Source organism: Hyperoodon ampullatus, assembly GCF_949752795.1.
Source record: "Hyperoodon ampullatus genome assembly, chromosome: 9".
Classification (NCBI taxonomy): domain Eukaryota; kingdom Metazoa; phylum Chordata; class Mammalia; order Artiodactyla; family Ziphiidae; genus Hyperoodon; species Hyperoodon ampullatus.
Window position 1 is genome coordinate 17552956 of NC_136922.1, and position 15263 is coordinate 17568218.

Consider the following 15263-nt stretch of genomic DNA (forward strand, 5'->3'; position numbering starts at 1 on the left):
AAGCCAACTCAAGCAACTGTGATCTCTAATCAGAAAGGGGAGCAGGCTGTGTTGAGGCGCGTGACTGAGTGATGGATGGTGATAGATGTCTCTGCTGGGAAAGCACTTTATGGGATAGAGTGACATTAGGTTTTCAGAACAGTTGTTCCTGAAACACTTGCTTTTAATTATTTCCAAGTGTTTATATACTTCTGACACTAAATATATATTATCTGTATACATATATAACGCATACTAACCTGTTCATACATGTATATACTAACCTGATATATATACCTGAGAGATATATATGTATTGATCAGGCAGAGAACAGGTTAAAAACTGTCAAGTGCCTGAACTGTAAAGAAACACAACATCATGGCATAGACTCCTTTATTAAGAAAGTCATTAATTCAGTTAAAAAGATGAGCTTAAAAAAAAAACTATAGAAAAATGCAGCTTAGTTTGGCAACTCTAGGCCAGCTTCAACACAGGAGCTTTCCTCTGATTTTAAATACTCACTCAGTCAAACATTAGAGGAGTATTGCAGAGAAACTTTCTGTATCAAATCTTCTGTTGGTAAAATACTGTTTTGTAGTTAAGAGTATAGGAGATGCCAGTTTCAAGAAATTTTTTCATATGACCCTTTCCAGCAAAAGTGGCAATTCCACTTCTGACATAAATTTTCCATACCTAGGCATGAAGGTTTTAGCATTTTTACTCTAAAGAAATATTTTGTTGTAGTCTAAGTTTTTATCTGTGTAAGAAGAGTTATGTCTTAAAACACTCATTTCATTTCAAGGGGTTAGTGAGAGAAGGCAGATAAAACTGTAAATTACAGGAAGGCAAATGCCATGCTCCAGCCTCTTTGATGTTGAATATACTAATACTAAGCACTCTGACTTTTAAAAAGTAATCAATTGTGAATTCAACATAACTGAAGATAATGGATCATGTATTCCTAAACTTTGCATGCATTTTTTAAAAGTAAATGCTTTTTGTAGACTTTGACTTAAAACCTCAACTTGTTGTTGTTGTTGTTTTTCAAGTAAGCCAATGGAAGGGTAATTAATTTGGCTTCTCAACATTTGTTTAGATTTTCCAGTGTTGAAAATTGTCATAGATTTGTTTTGTCACCTCTTACTGATTGGCATGTGTAGAGAAATAAGCTTAAAAAAATCCAAGGTTGGGGGTGCTCAAAGAAATTTGAATTAAAAGTTCTATGAAAATATATCTTAAGTGGAATCTTTACGTGGTAACCTAAGGAATCATAGTGTCGTTTAGAGATCTTAGCAGGTTTTAGAAGGTACTCATCTTTACTTTGGAATACTCACCTTCTGAGTTTGTGAGAGAGAATCCAGCAAAATCTACATCTTATATCTACTATTTCTTGTTTATTCACTTTTATTTGGTCTCTAGAGTGCTTTTTAGACACAATGTGAATATTTTCCAGTTTCCTATTAGGTTAAAAGAAATCGGTAGATGAACAGTTTTGAAAACTTAAGAAAAAAATTGGAGACAATATGAGAAAGACAGAATAGAAAGCAGCCCAGAAGGATGCTTTTTTTTTTTTTTTTTTTTTTTTTTTTACAAAGTAAGCTGTGATTTTATTGTGAAATTCTCATCGATGGAGAATTAACTGAATATTTATCATGTCCATTTCATTTTACAGTAATCTTACCATTTATTCTCTCATTGGTCTCTCAGGTTTCCTTAGCTACTGGTTCTGTTATGCTCTCACCTTTTAATATTATTGGGATGTAGCATTAGGAACTCTAGTCTATGTAACTGGCTAAAACTTTCTAGTATAATTCTCAGAATTTTACTAGAAAGCAACTAGTTTACTAGCAACTTTGGCAACACTTAATGGGTAGTAATTTAATGAACCATTATTTTACTTGACGTATGTTCAAGTTTTTTGTTTCCGTATATAGTTGTGATTATACTCTTCACTTGGTAATGAAGAATTATATTCTTCATGAATAACTGAGAGCGTCCAGGTTTATCTCTAAACAGTGCTTTTCTAACATACTCTCTCAAACCATCACTCTTACAGCATATTCATTGTATTTTTGAAAACTGAGCTTCTGGAGTGAAAGGAGCAGATTAAGACAAAATTTTTTTTGTATATCTTGGTCTGTTTACTTTTGTGGAGAGACATTTACCAACGAGAGGAGACAAGAAGAGTTCCATTTTTTATTGTACCCGAAATTTCAGTATAAATGGATTTCTCTGGAGTGTAGTCCCCCTTTTGTGGCTTGTTGAAATTAGCAGTCCAGAGGACAAGTCTGTTTCTCTCACAGTATGGCACCTTCAGCCCAGAACTACAGGAGGAAGGCTAATACGGATGCCCTCTATGGATAAACAAAGGAAATTCCATTTGTTTATAAACAAATAAAAAGGAACCATTGGGCCTTTTTATGCTTCTCCTTAAATTGCACCTCTGCACTTAACAGCATCCAAAGGGAGACACACTGTGCAGAATGTTTCAGTGTTCTGAGCAGCTCAGAATAACAGAAGGAGAAACCAGAAGCCATATGCCAGCCTAAAGAGAAAGTTCAGAAAAGGGCCCTTGTGTTTTATAAAGTAATTACATCAGAGGTAATGTTTTGCTTAACTTGAACAGCCATGGAAACTAAAGTACACTTAGGAGGGATGGATCCTCATTTCATTGAGAAATGTGTGGTTAGCTCGTTCTCTGTGATATCATCAAGTGGTACATTATTTATTCTTGTAAAGCCTGTGGAATAACTGCCTTTTTCAGTTCCTGACTGTATTATGCAAAGCTCTGAGCTGTAGGAATCAGTATGGAGGAGAGTAGACTTGCACATCAGGAGGTATTATCAGAGAATCTGGTTCTGTGTCTCCCTGTGTTTCAGCTGCGTGATCAGATGAGTGATACCATGCAGGGCTGGTCATTTAATATGTGATGAGTGATGTCCATATCCACTCTCAAAACTGGTCTTTGGCAAACAGTCTCAAAGGGATGAGGTTGCTGTGTTTCTCCAGTGACATTTATAGCACTCGTGTCAATGTGGTGCTTCAGTTTTAGTTACGCCCATCAAGAATTCAGTGTTCCACATTCAGTCAAGTTGGATGCTAAAATTCAAATGGTAGCATCAACAGCTTGGTGAGGAAAATGGCCCCAGAAAGGATAAAAATAATATATATATCCCTAGAAAAAATATCTGTAGTAAAGTTTTCCCATGAAGTCTCAGCAGAAGAAGTGAGATCATATAAAACATGCCCTAAATATTTTCTCTCATATATATTTGAAATTCCAAAGATGATTTATTAACAGTCCTCCTCCTGGGAATATTTTTATTGTTTCAAGTTGAACCTCATGATTGCTTTTCTTCAAGTCCCAACTACCTTGGGTGGCTGGGTTAGTTTCTTAGTGGTACCACACTGCACGGGAACTGGGCACACAGCTCTAAAGCCTTGAGCTGAGACATAAACAAACAAACAAAAAAACCATTTATAAACCTTGTGCCTGAAATAAAAATTGGTTGTTGGTTTTCTCTTATGATATTGTGTTTCTCTAGGTTAAAAGAAATTGCATGCAATGATACCTGTAAGGGTGGGTATTTTCAACATCATTTATCTGTGAACTATTGCAAAAGGGTTGAAAGTTGGGTCAGTGATTCTTAGCTAGAAAATGCAGTGTCTGTAGGGTTTTTCTTTTCCTTCCCTTTCTGTTATCCTTCTCATAGAAACATGCATTAGAAGATTTTTTTTTTTAAATTGCCATCCAGTTTGACTTGATAAGAATTTATGGCAGTGGAGTCGTTTCCAATGACAAAAGAATAAAGGACTAAATTGTCTGTCACCCCTTGAGGCAGTGGTCTCTGCAGGTCAGCGTGGAGGTCGTTGGTTGGGCGTTATAAGGACTGCACTTAGTGGTGAACCTGCCTCTTGCCTGTGCATAAGTAGAGACCTTCATTATAGCATCACTCACTCTATTACTTTATTTAAACATCTTTCAATGCCTTGATATTTATAATATTCTGATAAAATATGCTGGGGCCAAGTAATCAGTAATGGGGCTTAAGCCCAAGAGGGTTTTAGCTGGGAGTTGATGAGGAAAATTCCCTAGAGAAATAGATTTACTGAAAATATGAACCATGTTTCTGGATCTTTTAAAGTTTCAATATTATAGCCATTGAAAATGCATACTGTTTTTTTCACTGAAGAGAGTGTGTTTTGTTAGAGAAACATTAAAACAGCATCTTTTTAAATCAACTAACGAATCCGAGTAATTTGAGGCTAAACCAGTTATTTAAAAAAAAAAAAAAAGAAAGAAACCAGTAGAAACCTGTATTTGTGTAAGTAAATGAGATGCATGATAAGGTATTTGTCAAAAATCAATTATGGTTTCATACAAGCCCTTATGGTGCTTCAAACAAGCCCTTGTGGTGCTGTTCTCTGACTACTGAGGCGGAAATGCACATTTAGAGACATTTCTTAACATTTAAGAAAATCTACTGCACCAAGGTATTTCTTTAAAAAATCCAGTGTGTGTGTTTAGACAAATTTAGTTTAGTGTCCCCCACTCGCGGAAAACATTGAGATACTGCATTGATAAATAAATCCACTTTAAATAGCATTAATGTGTAATCTTGGAAATAAAAATAAATTCTTATCAAATGGCAGTGACGTTCAAACTTCTCACCATGTTCGTTACATTGAGCTGTGTTCATTTCTACGGGGCACTTTGATGGAGGGACGTGCACAATCCATGACGTAAGATTCAGTGGGGACTTTCTCACTGCCTTCTTTTTCCATCTCTTTGCCATGCCTGGGGTACTCAGGTCAGACCTCTGTATAGAGAAGAAAGTTCTATATTGCAGTGTCTGAGGATGCTACTACCTGGTAACACATTAGTGAATCAAAATGCTGATAACAGATTTACACTTTTTCTTTCATTTTGATTGCTAGGATGCTTATATTTTGTTGTCCTTGTTGTTAAATGGTCCTATAGGAAATCTGAAAGAAGACAAAGTATTAGAAATGACATTACTTTGTACCCTTAAAATGATCCCATTGTAGTCTTTTTATCGTCTGGGATGTTTTAACTTAAAGGTTACGTGGCATCATAGTGTTTTTGTAGTTCGTCCAGCTCAGTTTATGTCATCATTAATAAATAGAGGTGCATTTCGGATTCAAGCTCCCAAGGCTCAGCCCTTAAGTAGATTGCTTTCTTTCCCAATTACCTGATTTAATGATAGAGTGAGTGTTATTCTTTTTCAAGAATTGACCAAATAAATATTTTCCCCCACTTCAAAAATGGGATGTTAAGTGACTGTTGGCAGTGGACTTTGCTGGTTATTAGACAGTAAACAGATAATTTGTGAGAGAGCAGGTATTTTCTTTGATTGGCGACCTTGCTGGTTTATGTTTGGGGATTAATAATACATCAGACATTCACACATTAAAAAGAAAGTAGCTGTGAAGGAGGAGGGGTCGAGGATGCAGTTCTGCCACGGGGCTGCTCCAGATGATCCGGGCCTTCCCTGGGAATGGGGGCGGTCAGAGGAGCCGGCACGCTTGCCCAAATATGCACCTGGCTCCACTTCACACGCTTCTTGATTTTCTTATGCTAAAGAAAAAGATAGCAAAGTGTTTATACCAAACAGGCACCCTGTCAGGGGGCAATCTGTGTAAAGTTTCCTGCTGTCAGGTTAATAAATTTTTAAAAAATATCCAAAGGCAGAGGTAGCTGGAGAAAGCTCATAGTAACAGTTGCCATTCTCCAGCAGATGGGTGGATGGGTTTTCTCTTTAACAGCCAACGTGGCTCTGGAATTTTCTCACTTGTTGTCTTCCTAGGTTCTATACTTCACTGGTGTTTTTGTTCAGCTTTCCTTTTATTAAAGCCATTTCAGTCTTACTTTTTAAATGTTTTCCCTTTTAAATTTACAGTATCTTTTCTTTGAAAAGGAAATAAGTGAGCATACTTTGTTTCGAGATGGTATTTTACAGTTGCACATATACCTTATGCTGTGAGTCTGAATGAGGTTCTAAATCTGTCAACACCGGGCTTTTCTTTGGGAATAGCTTCACGTAATGTTTATATTAAAATTCATTCATAAAGGAGTATTTGGGCTTTGGCAATATGGGGGCTTCTGATGAGGTGTGTTTATTAAGCCTGTTGACCTGACTCAATATTTTAAATGGAAACTCCCACCTTCTGCTTCTCAAAGTCAGAAGAAAATGTATCTGAAAAAATGATACAAGTGAACTTATCTACAAAAGAGAAATAGACTCACAGACATAGAAAACAAATTTATGATCACCAAAGGGGATAGCGGGAGGTGGGGGGGAGATAAATTAGGAGCTTGGGACTAACATATGCACACGACTACATATAAAGTAGATAAACAACAAGGACCTACTGTAGAGCACAGGGATCTATGCTCAATATCTTGTAATAACCCATAATGGAAAAGAATCTGAAAAATAATATATGTATGTACATATATATGTACCTGAATCACTTTGCTATACACTTGAAACTAACACAACATTGTAAATTAACTATACTTCAATTAAAAAAAATAACTGATATAAAAAAAAGATAGTCCACCTGAAAAATAGTCAGATTTCATACAAATATGAAACAAGGGCACACTAGTTTGGTGACATCTCACTCTATGTTGTGGCAATATTGTGAGCTATGAAACATGGACTGTCTTTAATGTGAACACAGAGGTCAGGAAAAAATAACACTGAACCACTTTTGGTTGAAGAAAGCTTGTCATTCTCAGAGAAATGGAAGTTAGCTTTTTGGGTAAGTGTTTAGAAATCATTTTGAAAAACTACCTAGTCAAGGCACATAGCTGCTAACTAGCTGCTAACATCCCTTTTTAATTGTTAACTGATACTTTAAAAAAATCCTAGATGTTAGATGAATGTCTGTATTTCATCTGAGGATTTAAAAGAAAATCCATGCTCCAACGTTTTTAGTCAAAGAGCTTTTAAGGTCCTAGAGTGGCAAGAACATACTGGTTTTTATTTTTATTAAAAACTTAGCTACCTGGAACAACATAAGTAATACAGGCTGAGTCCCTTTTATTAGAGGACTGCACTGCCATCAAACCTATTTGAAAATATGAGAAAAAAGATCAGATTACAATTAGAGAAACTAAGTAACATCATTACATAACTAAATACATTACATATACTAAATTCTTAAGAGGTTTGTCCTGCTGAAGACCATTTGAAAATGGGATTCTGTAATGAAACCTGCATTCCTTAAGATGGTGAATAATTAGAATAAGACCTGTTAATTTAGCCTGAGAATGAGGTAGAATATTAAGATATTTTTAGGACACTTATCATGTACCAATGATACCTGACATGAAACAATTCAACAATTTAATGAATGTGTTTGTCCTGCTAGACATTGTTTGGTATTTGTAGTTTTCTGAGCATTTCTTCTTTTGCTGTGAAATAATCGTATTTTCCAGATTGGTGTACTTTCCAAATATCTTGTGTTATTTTCATTTCATCCTATTTATTAATGAGGAAAAAGAACCCAGTTGTGATAAAAGTTTGTGAAAGCCAAGAAACCCGTATTTAAAGATTAGTATTAATACAGTGTTTTAAAATAACAATGCACATTTTCCATTTTCTTATCACTTCCATACTTTATTTTTGTTTTCCTGTATTTTCTTTCTTAGGCACTGTGAATGCACAGTGAATAAATGTAGCACTACCCATGTAAAACATGTGTGTCTACTGTGTGTTCATGTTTTCTCCTGTGTTCATGTGACACTTCAAATTGTCTTGCTAAATTTGTTGTATGAATGTATTTTCTCTATCATAAAATTAAAGAAGTCTAATTTATAATAATAAGCTTTTAGTTCACTCTATCCATACATCACTTAAATATACTTCTCCTGTACCTATGTATATTTTAAAAAATAGTTTCCAGATAAACTTAATAAAATTAATAGCTTGCCAATAAAGGACAACTAGTTATATTATAGTATTGCTTCAGGCATAGTTGGGCTTAATCCAAGTTCCAGTGTCTTCTTTGAAGCTGCTATTCACTGAGCAGAGGAGACAACAGGATTTCTCAGAAATTGTGCAGTTTAATTCAGTAAAGAGATTTGGAGTTTTCTGCACAGTTTGATTTATATGGAATAGATATACATTTTAAAAACATACAAAACTTGCCCATGCTAAAGAAGATGCTAAATTTTGGGAACTTAAATATTTGTCTACTTGTGGGATATGCATACATTACAATATAAACATTTCTTTTTCTTTTTTTAAGTAAAAGGCATTGGTGCAAGAGTTAGTAAGCATAATTTTGGTTACACATTCCTGTAAGAATTCCATGTGCTTAAATATACATTTACATACACACATATCAAGATAGGATGGATGGTTGATATGACTTTAAAAAATCATTTTTGAAACATTTGCTGTTAAAATAGTGTGGTGTAATTAATCTCCTTTTGCAGTTCTTGATGGCCATATATGTGGTGATTTGTCTTTTACTATCAATATGGCAGGATTTATTTAGATAAATTAATGGTTTGGGGTTATTGCACATCACTGTTAAGGTAGAAGAGGAGCTAAAGGATTAATTTGATTTAAAAATGCAAACATTTGAAGCTACTTATTAAAAAGCATGAAAAATCATTATTGCAGAGTGAATTTTTGCCAAAACCAACTGAAGGTAGGAGAAAATAAAAAATCGAATAGAAAAACACATTTTCCTGTATTAAAAAATGTATAGACGCAGAAGTGGTCTATGGGGTGCAATGCCCGTTTACAAACCTGCAATTTTTTTCTTTAGTATATCTAATTTCTTTTAGCGAAATAGAAACATGTTCAAAAGGAAATATCCAGTTTTCAAAATGAGAAGCAGGAAAGGAATATGAAATAAAGCTAACATTTTAATGGCTCCATTTAATTATATTTATATAATGCACTGTTATGTACGTATGGGTAAATGTTCAGAATACGGATCATCTTGATTATGTGGGAAAACTTTCACACACTTTTGGGAAGAAACGTACATCATTGTTTTGGGTGTAGATTGGCTCATCTTATTCTGACTTCTAAAATTAAGGCAAGTTTTATTCTTAAGAGATACCTAAGGAATTGTTCAAATTTTCAGGTATACTGGTCTATTTCTTTGCTTTAGTTTGGGATCTTTACTTCTCCCATTATATTCCACGCTCATACTAATTCCGTAACAATCCAATAGGAATCTGCAGGCAACCGGAAAAGTGTTAAAACTAAGCATCGCTTTAAAAGGGATTAATGTCTACAGCTGCCTGCTTAAAAAAAAAAAAAAAAAAAAGAAAGAGCTGGTCAGATTGGAGATTGCTGATGGCATTGAGATGGTTGTACTAGCCTAGGATGGTAGCTACCCATCTTGGCATCTGTAGTGTATCAATATGTTTTTATAATGATGCAATAATCTGAACCCTGTAACAGTTTATGGTCCTTCTGAGAATTCTTATGGATTCTTAGAGTGACAGAGGTCTGAGAAAAGATCTTGAAAGCTTTCACAAAATCTGGCTCGGTGACAGAAAGCTAGCATGAGTGTGATTTAGCTGCTAAGGAATCCTATTGACTGGGAACATCATTAAACTTTTAAGTTAAAACTAAACCCACAAGGCAAATGGTAGATATGAAGGGTGAAGGGTACCCAAAAGGATGGCAGAAATTAAAAAGTGCTGAAGGATCTGAGATAAAAGGCAAAATTCAGCAAGCTCAATGTTGATCTGCATATCCTACTTAGAAAAAGGATTTTTGTTTGTATACTGTTCTGAGTAGTGCCATGAGCCCTGGAAATTGGCATGAGTGCATTCTGGAATCTATCAGACTTCGTGGTTGCTTTTTAAAATTTTCTCTGGCTATTTTTAGTCCATGATAAATGAGGAACTTGAATTTTGAATCTAGGACCCGTGAGATATAAAACCAGAAGCAGCAGGAAATAACCATGATGAGTAACTTCACATCAGTATATGCCCACAGACACCAATCTACTTAACATTGGTAATACCGCTAATTTCTCTGGGCTTTTTAAAATACACTTCCACAGGAGCTCTCAAAACCCATAAAAGTGTGGCATGTAAAGTAAATTGTTTGTCACTTGCCGACGACCTGCCATATTTATTGTCAGGAGAAATGGACATTCATTGGGAGAGCAGTTGTTAAAGGCCAAACAATTTTTAAAGATGGCAAAGATACGTGAGGGTTTTCCTTTTTCTAACAATGAGCCACCCCTTCAGACATCAAAAGACAAGATAATAAGACACTTCAAGCACAATTCAAGATTATATTCAACATCTAAAGGCTCATCTCTTGTCAGTTTGCATTTACTCTCTCAGCGATGTGATGCTTCTATCATCTTTCTGTCAAGAGGAGTCTGGCAGAAGAGATGAGAGCTCTTATTTCACACACTTAGGGTTTTTTATCAAATAGCCCACACTCGTTCTGATTCAGCCAAAATGGGGGGATAATTTGAAGAAGGTCATGCACAAGCACAAAAACCTCATATTGATTTGTGCGATTAGAAGGCATTAAAATTGCACGTTTCTGTTAGTTGTTGAGATGTTTTGTCAGTTTATTTGGTAATACACTTTTGCAGCCTGGAAAAGAAAGATGACTTACAAATTTCAAATAGATGGCTGAAAGCTAAAATTGTTTCCTTTAATGTGACCATATTTGAACATTTAACAAGTGAACGTAAAAATCATTTAATGCTTTTAGTTTAACAATATTTGAAATTAGCTTATATAATGAAATACTTCATGCAATGTAAAAGCAAAATAGCACAATTGTACCTATCAGAGGAAAGAAGTATATATATGAAATCAGTTTTTAAATACTTTAAAAATTGATTTCATATATTTAATATATAGGTAAAAGGTGATGACATTTTCAATATAAATGTAATTATGAGGTTAGTTTACAACGGTTATCAAATTTTTAACATTTTGTACTCTTTGAAATACAATGCCATTATAGTTGTCATTTTATGCCGTTCTTACTATATGTGCCCTTTTTCAGAGAGGGTACTAAAGAATAAATAAAAGAGTTTAAAAGTTATTATTATTATTCCCTGTCAAAATTCATCACATTTCCTCCTTAGCTCTCTGACAGTCACAAAGCCATACAAAGAAACATTCTAGTTTTATTTTTTGCTGGTGAGTGGGACAGGAGCAGGTCTATAGGAATTAGAAGAACCAGCTTTTCCTCTCAAAATATAACAACTGATGAAAATAAAACCATGATATCCTGGGATCATTTCTATATTGAATCTTTGAAATACTTTTCCTAGGAATATTCATCAACTCTATGTGTCTCCATTTCTTATATTTCTCTTCTTTTCAGTAAGTGTTTTGAAACCGACTTTCTTACTTTTGTGCTACTTTCACATATCAAAACAAAGGAGGTGTACCTATATACCGTGTAATTACGGCACGGTGTAATAGAAATGAAATGCATAATTTGTCCTATTTCTTACATAGGTCTTTTCTATATTATACAGTTTATGCATTTTACATTCAACTGAGTGAATTTATCCACTCAACAAATATTTGTGAGTATCTGTTTTGTGGCAGGAGCTGTCCTCTGAGGACTCAGTGGAGAACACATCAGACAGGATCAATCACCTAGTCGAGCTCACCACTCCACGGGATGCTGAGGTTGGAAAAATGAAGAAGACAGGGTTGCCCCACCCTCAAATAGCCCACAACCAACACTATACAGTGACATTCTCTTTACTTCCTCATGTCCTGGGACTCTTCAGGAAATCTTAATCTTCAGTGTCATGCATTTCAGAAGTTGTTTGTTGGTCATAGCCTAAACATTTAGAAAAACTATGATCTCCAAAAAGTGAGGAGGAAGAGAGGATTATGAAGTGATTTACGGCAGATGACATTCATAAGGTTTTCATTAGTTTGGTGCTCATGATGTAAAACACAAATGCAGTTCTTTAGCAATTGTCTCTTAGTCATGTGCAAAGGGAACATGAAGTGGATTTATCTTTTTCTCTCCTGCCTTTATTCTCCTTCCAAGATTCTTGTTTGTTTATCATACAATAAAATGTAGTGGGGCAAGCTCTGGAGTAGGCTGGTTGGATTTGAGCCTGGCTCTGCTACCTGTCAGCTGGCTGGGCAAGATACATGTTTAAGCCTCAGCTTCCCTGCCTCCAAGTGAGTTACTGATGGTACTTACTTCACAGAAAAGTCGAGGTTGAAATGAGGTGTAGAGCCTCACGTGTAGAGCCCTATTGAGTGCCTGGAACGTAACCAACACCTAACAAATACCAGCCATACTTCACTTTATTAAGAGTTGAAAATGAACTTGCCGTTTTTAGAAAGAATTTGATTAATTTTTAGCAACAGATATCGGAAAACCAACAACCAAAATTCTGAGGTATTTGGAATTAGCCATGCTTCTTCCTAAGGAAGCATCAGCATTCAGGGTTCTCTTGGCCAAAGAAAAATTCTGTGCATCTTTCCTCCTGATGACAACACCCCTTCCTTCTTCAGGAATATTAGTCACTGCTTACTCCCAAGTCCATTCAGGACAGGATTCAGACTTATAAATAGATGACAAGCAGGTTCTAGAGGGGGCAATACTTCATGATCTTTGTCTTGGAGAGCCTTTGGGCAAAGTGGTGAGCAAGGGTGGAGGGACAGTTATGTATCTTACTCTTTTCTAAATTTGAAACATTGGAGTGTGCAAGTCTTTCAAATCATAGAGATTTTTAAAATAATTTTGGCCGTGGGAAGTGATATGAAACCATATGTCTGTGGGCGACAGCCAATGTGTCTCTAACTTGTGGTTCAGTCAGATACCTTAGTTGCGGGCTGCCTTTGGGTGGTGTTCCTCCGAGGTGGACAGCTGTCTCTCTGATGGAATTTGCTAGCTCTCAGACCAAGCACTTACTGCTTTCCACCTTGACCACATTGTTGCCAAAATGAGGAATGTAGCATTGGCCTCCAATTAAATGCTCAGAGATCTTTCAGAGGATGATTCTGTGACCTCATCAAGGTGAACTACACAAAATTTCAGAGGGAGAAACGTCCCATTGAAATCACGTGAAGCTAGGGGAAGAAGCATACAGCAGAAGGATTGTAACCAGGGTTTGAATCACTGCTTTTGACCTACACACAGGGGTATGACCTCTTGTGCCTCTATTTCCTCTTCTGTAACATGAGAGTTAGAATAACAATCCAGTAGGGTGTTAAAGGTTATAGAAAGGAAAGCAAGTAAGGTGCCTGCACATGGGGGTGTTTAATAAATGTGATACCAAGTGTATCTTTCCGATACACTAAGAAGTGACCCTGTAGAGGATGTGGATCAGATATTAATGATCAGATGAGGCAGGGGTTTTGAATGATCAGATCTGCTTACCTAATCTTTCTCCATAAAAGCCAAAACTCAACCTGGAAGTGGAGAGAATAATCTCTGCTCCAGAAATAAAGTGGATTCAATTAGGCTGTGTGTATTCTCTGCCCTCGTGAGGAGCTCTTTTCTGCCTCAAAAGTAAAGCACTTCTCTCCAAGTGTTAGTTATATGTTAGTTATGTGTTGGTGAGGTATTGGAACTTGGCTGCAAGTAGAAGTCCATGGTGTCTTCATACCTTTGGGGATTTTTATAGCCAATGTTTAATTAGGATTTTCTAATCTTCAAGAATGAGCCCTTCATATTTTTTTTAAAAAGGAATAAACCAAAAATAAGTCTACAATCTCAAAAATCTTTCAGTGTAATACCTCTAAGAATTGAACATGCTGTGAATATTTGAGTAGATTAAATTGACATTTGAAGTCATATTTGTGGGGAAATGTGTTATTACCTTTATTAAGGATATTTAGAGAATTTTGGTTGAGATTACTGAAACCTACTTCCTTTTATAGATGCCAAAGTAGTCAGGATCACCAGTGGAGCATCTCTCTGTGTTTGTTGCTGTTGTTACCATGGTGATCCCACATATTTTTAATTATATATTTTTTCATGCCTTATGCATATTTTTCAGAAATTATTGGCACTTCTAAAACCATGTCGTTAACATGTGTCAATTGATGTCGATAAATATACCATGATATTGAAAAATATCAAATCATGCTTTCAGATTGAATTAACGTACATGTTTGTGTTCATATTAAGTAGAAGAGGTAAACCCTCCTTGAAGCCAGCGACAATGATCATCCCCTTCATATATAATGTGTCTATTCGACAGTTTTGACTTTCTTCCCTGCGTGTATAGGATATTCTGCTCCTTGCCTGTACCAGCTTTTATTACCTTGGCCTCTGTGGATTTCTTACTGGGTAAACAAACAGATCTGTTTCCACTTGGCTGTGCCACTGGGTAATGGCAGCATGGAAAGGATACTGTTGGCAAAACTAATACAAGATTTGGCTCTATTGAGGGGTTTATATTGTACAGAGGGAAGAAAACCCACCTCTTCATGCCGTGCCAGGAGTTGGGTACAGATTTATTTACTGAGCATCTCATCCAGCGCTTATGTGCATCTCCCAGGCCATTCCCTTCTGGCCACCGCCCAGAAGATTCTTTCATCAAGCACTGCCCTCTACAGCTGAATCTTTCAACTTTTCATCCTTTAATAAAAAGTTGCATTCTTAATCTGTCCTAACTAAAAGTCAGTGCTTAGGAGAAGAATTGCTTCTTCTATGTAAGACTTGTTTTTTGGTTTTTTTTATACTGATTTCTCTGCTTTTATGTTCCATGGTGGTTCAAAAATCTTTCATTCCTCAAAATCCTCAAGACTTTAATAGTCTTACACACCCCTAGGAATTTGTAGTTTACCTTCTTATTTAAATATTGAAATAGACTTGCTTGCTATTGGGCTTTCTTTAAGGTGATCTGACCCAAGAAAATGGCTATGCTTTTATGCTACCGTTTGAAAGGACATCTTGGTTCTTGGTCTTCTTATCCTTCAGAGATTCATTTTTTCCTATCAGATATGAGCCTTTTAGAGAAAAATCTATGGATTCTATATAGCAGCACATGTTAACTAATATCACTTCATTTCATTTAGGTTAAAGAGGCCAGGTGCAAATAACCATTTACTATCTTGATGTGTTCTCTAAGTTGCTTATAATAAACTCATTGAGGGGTTAATTTATACAAAAACATTTATTGTGTCCCAGTCTGCTGCCCACCCTTTTTTGTGGTCAAAAATATTTGGGCCAAGCATCCTGCTTTCCCACATTACAATGAATCTTGCATTCCCTTGCTTTCTGACTATTCTCTCATTTTTTAACCCCTTTTGCATCCATTTCCAG

General features: G+C 35.8%; 1 protein-coding gene across 2 annotated transcripts in view; it reads left to right on the forward strand.

The window, feature by feature from the left end:
- POU6F2 (POU class 6 homeobox 2) overlaps window positions 1–15263 on the forward strand; it is a gene marked incomplete at both ends in the record, with an annotated part of 471443 nt that overhangs the window by 103182 nt on the left and 352998 nt on the right. The gene's annotated exons all lie outside the window — the stretch shown is intronic.